This window comes from Pseudopodoces humilis, chromosome 16, assembly GCF_049639895.1.
Source record: "Pseudopodoces humilis isolate 2021_Gansu_Grassland_sample_001 chromosome 16, ASM4963989v1, whole genome shotgun sequence".
Classification (NCBI taxonomy): domain Eukaryota; kingdom Metazoa; phylum Chordata; class Aves; order Passeriformes; family Paridae; genus Pseudopodoces; species Pseudopodoces humilis.
In genome coordinates this window covers 19,898,926-19,907,147 of record NC_142215.1, presented here as the reverse complement: position 1 = coordinate 19,907,147, position 8,222 = coordinate 19,898,926, and positions in this window count along the sequence as shown.

Sequence of the window (8,222 nt, the reverse complement as noted above, 5' to 3'; positions counted from 1 at the left end):
TGCCTGTGCCTGCTGGGCCTGCTCTTCTTCAGGACCACGAGGTCTTCACCAGCCACTACAAATCCTCCAAGATGTCCATCAGAAGATGCTCTGAAGACCTTGCCGTGGTCCATTTCTCTTTGTTTGCCATTGGCATTGCCCAACAAACCCTTTTGACTGCCACCCAAAGACAAAACACCCTTAGGACTTGGTCCTAATTAATTTCTCTTTCACCTACATGTGTGGGTGTCTGGCTTTCACTGGCGAGGCGGCTGCTCACGTTCCTCCAGACACATGAGAGCAGAGCCCGGGGATTATATCACAGCCATGGTGTGACCTCGCATGACAATCCTTCCTACCAGAGCCATTGAACTTCACATTAACTCAACCAAACGTGTGCCTGTTCAGTCTGTGATCAGGATCATTGTGGCCTCGCTGGGTGAGGGGGTGGGTGCTTTGTTGACATGAAAATAATGCAGTTCACTTGCAGCAGTCAAACTCAGTGTGTATTTTCTGTGTGCAAATGATGAAACACCTCAGAACTAACTCAGTGAGGAGGAGGATGGGGCATGACCTCAGAGAGATGCATCCTCATGTCTTGGGGGAGAGCAGTATTGCAGGTCACACACCCACTGGTCCCCACGGAGGGGGAGGACAATGCTTGGAACCCAGGGCTCCCTGCAGTGATCCTTCAGCAGTGCCACAGCTGGGGCAGCCTCGGGGTGATGATGTCCTGGGAACCCTTGTGTGGAGTGGCTGCTGTAAGTTCAGATGTCAGGGTGAGACTCTGCCTGGTTCAAAATGCAACCAAAGGGGTGAACTCTGTAGCCTGGGCTAAATCTCTCTGTCTGCATGAAGTCTCCATCTCCATGCACAGATCAAGCAGGATTCGCATTGGAGGCAGATGCTCCTATTCTCCTTCCCTTGGTTACCTTCTAAAGGATTTTTGTGTTTGCCTAGGAGGTATTCTACCCTCTACAGGATGGCTCCGGGGCTTCTTCCACATTCCAGCACCACAATTTTATTTCTGACCAACTAGATCAAAGTGTTTTCTCCCAAACTGACACAGAAAATTCTAAGGTGCCTGTTCAAGATCTACCATCACTTTTGACAGAGTTGGGAAAAGAAGTCAATTAGTTATTACAGTACAAACTTTGATAACTGTACCTCAGCTGAAAAGCCACCATCCTGTGACAATCTTATCTCCCCTCTGAACCAAAGGGCCCTTGAGTGGCAGGGCTGAGTAAGGTAGTGATCTACCACCCAACCTAAATTAGGATCAAGTTTAGTAATCCTATGGAAGAGCTCCAAGGGGAACAATTAGATTCTGAAATAATAATCAAATAATCCAGTGGGAGAAGAAGGCCCTGAGAGCCTTTGCGTCTGCTGATTGTAAGTTTTTGCATTATTGTTCTGTGTGAAGGCTTTCATCCACCCCCTCATGTATGTGCCACTGCTCCTTCCTTTACTCTTCTGTAAATGCCATGACTCTGTCAGTTGGGTATTTACTAAACATGGAGTTATTTGCATACTCAGATTTGTGATTTCCACACAAGCCATCCTCAGCCCTGACTTCCTTGTCTGCCCCTCCTCTCAGTTCTGCCTGCTGATAGGGCATGACACCTCATATCATCCTATCAATTAATATTTAACACAACTGTCCCAGGGAGACACCACTCAGGAAATCATTTGGCATGTCCTTGTGAAACAAACATTTAAGGCCCCACTGCCAGATTTTTAAGAGCATGAAGGTGTGTGTTCCCCCTTCCTGAGAGGGGTGGCTGGACAAGCACCCTGTCCCCAAGCCTGAGGTGGGACAGGAGCACAGTGGCTGCCAGCTCCTCTGCACTGTGTGTTCCCCCAGAAATACAGAGCTACAATCATACTTCTGCAAATGAGCTTTGTCTTGAACAGCACTGGTGGATCTGGGATGGGTGGTGGTAGCTGACACTGGGACCAATGTGTCTGCCCAAGTTTCTGTGTGTGCTTTCCTGGTAAATCCTGTAGCTGTGTGAGTCATGCTGGAGACTTGTAGGCCATGCCAGGACAGGGGGTAGACTGCAAGAATCACCCAGGAGTTTGGTGCAGTTCAGAGTCAGGGTCATAACCCATTGAATCTCTGCTTTGTGACTAACTCCTGCTCTGTGTGCCCACAAACAGACCTTCTCTCTTCTCCCAGGTATCTGTCGTTTTAAAACTGCTTTACAATCAGCAAGATCTTCTTGGTAATTGATTTGAAAGCCTCACATACTGCTTCCTTCCTTGCTCTGACATTGTCATCCCAAGAGCAGACAAATCCCATGCTCCCATGTCCATGCACCAACACTGTTCTCTCAGTGGTGTTGCTGTGCCCCCACCTGTCTGCTCTGATCCCCATCTCTTTGAAGTACAATTTTAGTGATGTTACAGACACTTTTCATTCAAGAGACTGGCAGAATTCCCCCAGAAACTTCATCTCCAGCCTCCATGAGAGCCAAGCACTGTCACAGTTCCTCAGGCTCACTCGTTGTGGAATATTACCAGAAGCATTTGGACAACACCCTCAGATGCATGGAGGGATTCTTGGGTTACCCTGTGCATGGCAAAGAGTTGGACTGGATCCCTTCTAACTGAGTTTCAATGATCTACTTGGTTCAAATCAGCAGAACGAGGCATTTGGCTAAAGCTTTGCTCCTAAAGGCCTCAGTTCCATAAGCATCAGGGCTGGTGTAAAGCCTGTGTTTGCTCTTCCCTAGAGGAGTATTTTCAAAGTTATCTAAACCAGCTGACCAGCTTCCCCCATGAATTTACACACCTTTTAATAGTGACCAGAAACATCAGTGTAGCAGGAGATCTAGAAAAGGAATGAAAGAGTGGGATGCAAGTGATGGAGAGAAGGGATATGTAAATCAGTCCAAAATCCATGGGAGTGGGAGGTAAGGAAGGTGTACCTAGGAGCACTCTCTGGACATAAGCGTGTCTTTAGCCCCAGAACTTGCACTGAGCAGGCTGGGTTTGCCCCTGTTTACCCAAAGGCTCTGCTTTGAGCAGCAGTGGGGTTTCTGTGGACAAGTCAGGGCACCTCAAGGCACATCTCTCTAAGTACAAAACAAAGACTGTCAAATGCTTTCTTGACACCAGCTGGCATTTCCAAGGAGTGCCAACCCTTGAGATCTGTTACTGGGCACGACTCGAGCCCCACACGGATTGCTGGGGTGACATGGAGCTGGTTCACCCCAGACAAATCCTCTGCTCTTTCTGGGATGGCTTTGTGGAACAGCTTCTGCAAGGGAAGGTGTCCATCTCTGCTCCTTTGTCTCAGGGAGGAGATGTCCCCTCTCCTTGCATCTGTCTTTCATCACAGGCTCTGGAGATGCTGTTCCTCACTATTCCTAGCTGTGCTCCACCATTTGGCTTTTCTTCTGGGACTGTCCCAAAATGCTGCTTGCATCATGCCTCGTTCATGCAGGGCTATGCTCAGAGGAAGAGACATGAAATTAAATGGAAGTAGCTACAAAAATACTATTTTCCACAGTCCACTGCACAAAGCATTCAATGTGGTGGCTCAGGGATGTTGTTACCCAAACAGCTCTGCCCTTTCTCATCCTGATGTTGGTTTTGATCAGTCCCTCTCCATCCTTGGAGCTGCAAGGTCTGACACTCATGCCTTAATCTTTGCCCAGAAAGGAAAAGCCCATAGTTCTGATTATTTCCACTGACAAAAACATGAGAAAACCTTTGGTTTTTTTACAGTGCTCACCCCAAAGCACCTTCTGAGAGCATCACCAGCATTTTCTTTCACTTTCTATCTCAAGAACCTTCCGTGCTTGGGCAGCTTTGCTCTGATCCCATAGACAAACACACTGCTGGGAGATCACCTTTCTGTTCACCACAACATATTTTCTTTAGAAACTTTAGAAGGTGTACTTACTGGCTTGGGATTTGTGTGTCTGTTTGTAAGAATACAAACAGATTAAAAATAAGTCCTTATCTTCCAGTTTTGTTTCATATAATGCTTTTTTTTAAAGGGCAGGCATGAAGAGAAGGAAACACCAAAAAGTGCTCAAACCCTGTAGAAAGGTTTAAACATTCTGGAAAACATTATCTGAATTCAGTGTCATATATTTGATCCCTAAAATAGACATTTTTCAGTCTAGCTAGAAACTTCTAGCTAGAAGTAAAATATCTGTTCATCCTCATTTAGTGAGTGATAAATGACTACTGATGGTGGCCTGAGTTCAGCCAGAGTTACCCCTCTCTCATGCAGTGTCCCCCAAATTGCAATAAACAGGGAAAGTTTGTGTTGGAGGCAATTCTGGAGGCCTCCAAGAATGAGGAGACACCACCTCACCACTGCTCCATACCCACCCACTCTGCTGCTCTCATTGGAAATGTTTTCCCTTGCATCCAACGGGAATTCCTCCCATTTCCCAACAAAGTAGCTCCCCAGACACAGACCCTCTTCATCACAAATGAAAATTAATAATTTTAAACTGTCAAATGATGAGAGGATTTTTAGCCTTGATTAAATGCTACCATAGTTTTTAAGGTTCCACCACCACATTTTTTTTACATATATTGAATATAAGCTTTCCATGTCAGTTTAATAAAGACAAATCCATCACAGGAACTCAGCACATCTTCCCAAGAGATACCCTGGAATTTCTGGATCTGTGGCAAGGACAAATTTTTCAGGATTGGCTTTTTTTTTGGTTTTTTGGGGATTTGGGTTTGTTTTGGGGTTTTTTTGTGGTTTTTTTTTTTGTTGTTGTTATTGTTTTTTTAGAGTTTGTTGGTTGGTTGATTTTTTTGTTTTTGAAAAGGAACCAAGGCAACAGGTACAGTGATCCCTTGGATTTCTAGGTAAACCTTTCCTTTGGTAAATGTTAAGGAAGTAGGCCCATGTCAAAATGCGCTATTCAAATCCAGTTACTGCATTTCAGGAAGGCACTGGCACAGCCAGGCTGATCCACATGAGAAAAATTTCTCTCCAGTTCCCAAAAATTTCCCCTAAAGATGGGGGCAACTGCTTACAAATGTCAACTTCCATGGAAAAGCAATATTTCCTTGCTGATTCCCAGCCCGCATCAAAGTGCTACACCAGAGGGGCAACCTCAAATGGGGCATTTAATTAATCAAATTTTACCTTGTTTGATCCTCATCAGCATGTTAATGTGCTTGGGGCACAAAGGCAAGGCTGGAACAGGATCACAGAATTATAGAATCATTTAGGCTGGAAAAGGCCTCTGAGATGATCCAGTCTAACTGTTCCCCCAACACTAAACCATATCCCCAAGTGTCACATCCACACCATTCTTGAACATTTCCAGGGATGGTGACTCCACTACTGTCCTGGGCATCCTGTTCCTGTGCTTGACCATCCTCCAAATGAAGACATTTTCCCTAATATCCAGTCTAAGCCTGCCCTGGTGTGGCTTGAGACCATTTCCTCTCATCCTGTCCCTGTTCCCTGGGAGCAGAGCCTGATCCCCACCTGGCTGGCCCCTCCTGTCAGGGAGCTGTGCAGAGCCAGAAGGTGCTCCTGATCCTCCTTTGCTCCAGGCTGAGCTCCCCCAGCTTCCTCAGCTGTGGACAGAGAGTAGTTGACAGCCTTTCCCAGACATTTGCAAGGATCAGGCTCTTCTGCCAAAACCTTGCTCATGATCCTTAAGAGTGACAGATCCCTGGGCACATTCCAAGCGGGGCTGGGCAGGTCTTGCTGTCTTTGCCATCAGAGAAGAGCCCTTGCAGGTGCCCCATGTTGTCACCCAGAGAGCCCTGAGCACCCAACACAACCCTGAGCACGATCCCGAGGACAGCGAGAGGACAGCGGGCTGAGGGAAGTGATGGAAACACATCCGTGGTGGGCCCAGCCTGCTGTGACAGGCAGGAACTGCTGCTTCTGGCAGCAATTGCCTTTAACCAGCTGCCCCACTGCCTTTGACTCACTGGCACAAGCTGCCACTCTGCCTGCTGGAACTCCTGTCCTGGGTAAGCAGCACGGAGACTTGGAACCCAGGAGGCATTCAGGAGCTCAGACTCACTCCTGGCACCCAGAGGATCATGAAAGGAATGTGTCAGCCACAGTTAAGCCCAGCAGGTGAAGCCAAATGGACAAAGGACAGGGGTGATGCCCAATGGATGAAGCCCCCACCAGGTGAATCCCACCTGAAGAAGCCCAGTGGATGAAGGCCAGGAGATGAGGCATGCTCTGCCATGCCTGGGGAGCATGGGAAATAGGAGGAATGGCAGAGCTCTGGGTTCCCATGGCAGGACACTCTAAAGACTCCAACCCATCTGCATCCCAGGAGATAAGCTGGCATTTCTCCTGATCTGAGCACCCCAGACCAAGAGAGCAGGACATTTGGACGTATTTGGAGATCCTTCCAGGTTTTTCTCAGGAGCTGATGTTCCCTGTCCCAGGGGTTGCTGCAGCTGGCTCTTCTCGGTCCCCTGCCTGCGCTGGGCTGAGACCTGCAGGTGCAGCAGCGGCCTCTTCCCCCTGCAGGCATGGCAGCTGGTGCCGTGCTGGTGTCCCAGTGCCACCTGCCGTGTGTCCCAGTGCCACCTGCCGTGTGTCCCAGTGCCACCTGCCGTGTGTCCCAGCACACCGAGGGGTGACCGTGCTGCCCCTGCCCGTCTCAGGCTCACTCGCCAAGGGGGATGCACAGGTTGCCCGGTGCCCCGCGGGGGTGGCTCCCACGGCCCGTGTGACAGAGAGCCGAGTGTGTCATGGCTGTGTCATGGCTGTGTCATCACAGAAGGCATCGCACTTCTTTTTGAGTTCAGTGAGTAATACCAGGAGATATGCATGGGAGAGGCCGCCAGAAGAGGGACAGCTCCAGCCTCAGGGGATTCCCAGGCTCAGCTGGAACAAGCCAGGACCGGCTGGAGTGGTGATAGTCCCACTTCAGCCCGCTTTGACTATGAAGCAACGCCCCCCATCCCGTCCCGTTCCAGCTGAAATTCAGTGTATTTTTGATAACAACGCTGTAGCTGGCCAGAAAAAAATTAAATATTTTCCTCTATTAACTTAATATAGAGCTGCTTTGCCTAAAGTATCTCAGCTCTCCCCATGCCAAGGAGGAGAAGGTGCATGACAGAATGCGTGCATGGTTCCCCAGGGTCCCGAGCTGCTGGAGGGATGTTACAGCCTCCCGTGCTCAGGTCTCGGCTGCCACCTCCTGGCTCTCCTGCTAAACTCTACATGTGTTAACAGCACAGACGAGGAGTGCATTTCTCATCACACTATCCCAAATAACAACGCCGTTAAAGCCTGACTGGCTCAGAGCAGCTTTTGTTCCTGGAACTGAGCCGAGACCAAGTATTTTTTGAATCACGATGGAGTTACCTCCTTAATAACCCTCAGGATCCCATGGCAGCAACACCTTGAGTCCCAGGTGAGACTCTTTGGGATGTCATGCATCACCTTTTGGGTGTGACCTGTCCCCCCTCACCTTTCCCTAACAGTTCTTTTTTGAGGTGTATTTTGTTACATGATCCCTGTGGCATCCATTGTCACCTGTGTCTTTCCACAGAGGATTGGGATGCCAATTCCAAGTCTCTACAGACTTGTTGCTGGGTTGGGGGATAATTCGACAAGTAGATGTTTGGCAGGGGAGAGGAGAGGTATTTTTGGAGCTGTGGGAGTGTAGTGATATCCAAGCAAAACTCCTGAGAGGGGTCACTGTGCAATAAAGAATCGTGAGGCAGCCAGAACGTTGTCTCCTCCCTGCTTGGTGTCCATCATTCCCTACCTCCTCCTGCCCTCCTGGTGATATTTCAGGCCTGGCTGAGCTTGATTGTACCAACCTGCCTCTTCCAGAGGTGCTAACAAGATCATCCATCCTTTTACATCTTGGCCAGTCATTTTATCTGGCCACGTGCCATGGGCTGAGGCCCGACAGACAGGTGAGGTGAGGACCACAGGACCACAGGAGACCTGCTCCTCACCCTCACGGGGCTGGACAACACATACTTGCCTGGGGAATCCCAGCACAACTGCATGAGATGCAGCCTCTTGGCACAGCTCAGATCCTGTGTTCAGTTTTGAACACATGACATTGAGGGGCTGGAGCATACCCAGGGAAGGGAATGGAGCTGGGGAAGGGGCTGGAGCACCAGGAGGAGCTGAGGGAGCTGGGAGGCTTCAGCCTGAAGAAAAGGAGGCTCGGGGGGACCTTCTGGTTCTCCACAACTCCCTGACAGGAAAGGGCAGCCAGGAGGGGAAGCTGGGCTCTGCTTCCAGGGAACGAGGGACAGGA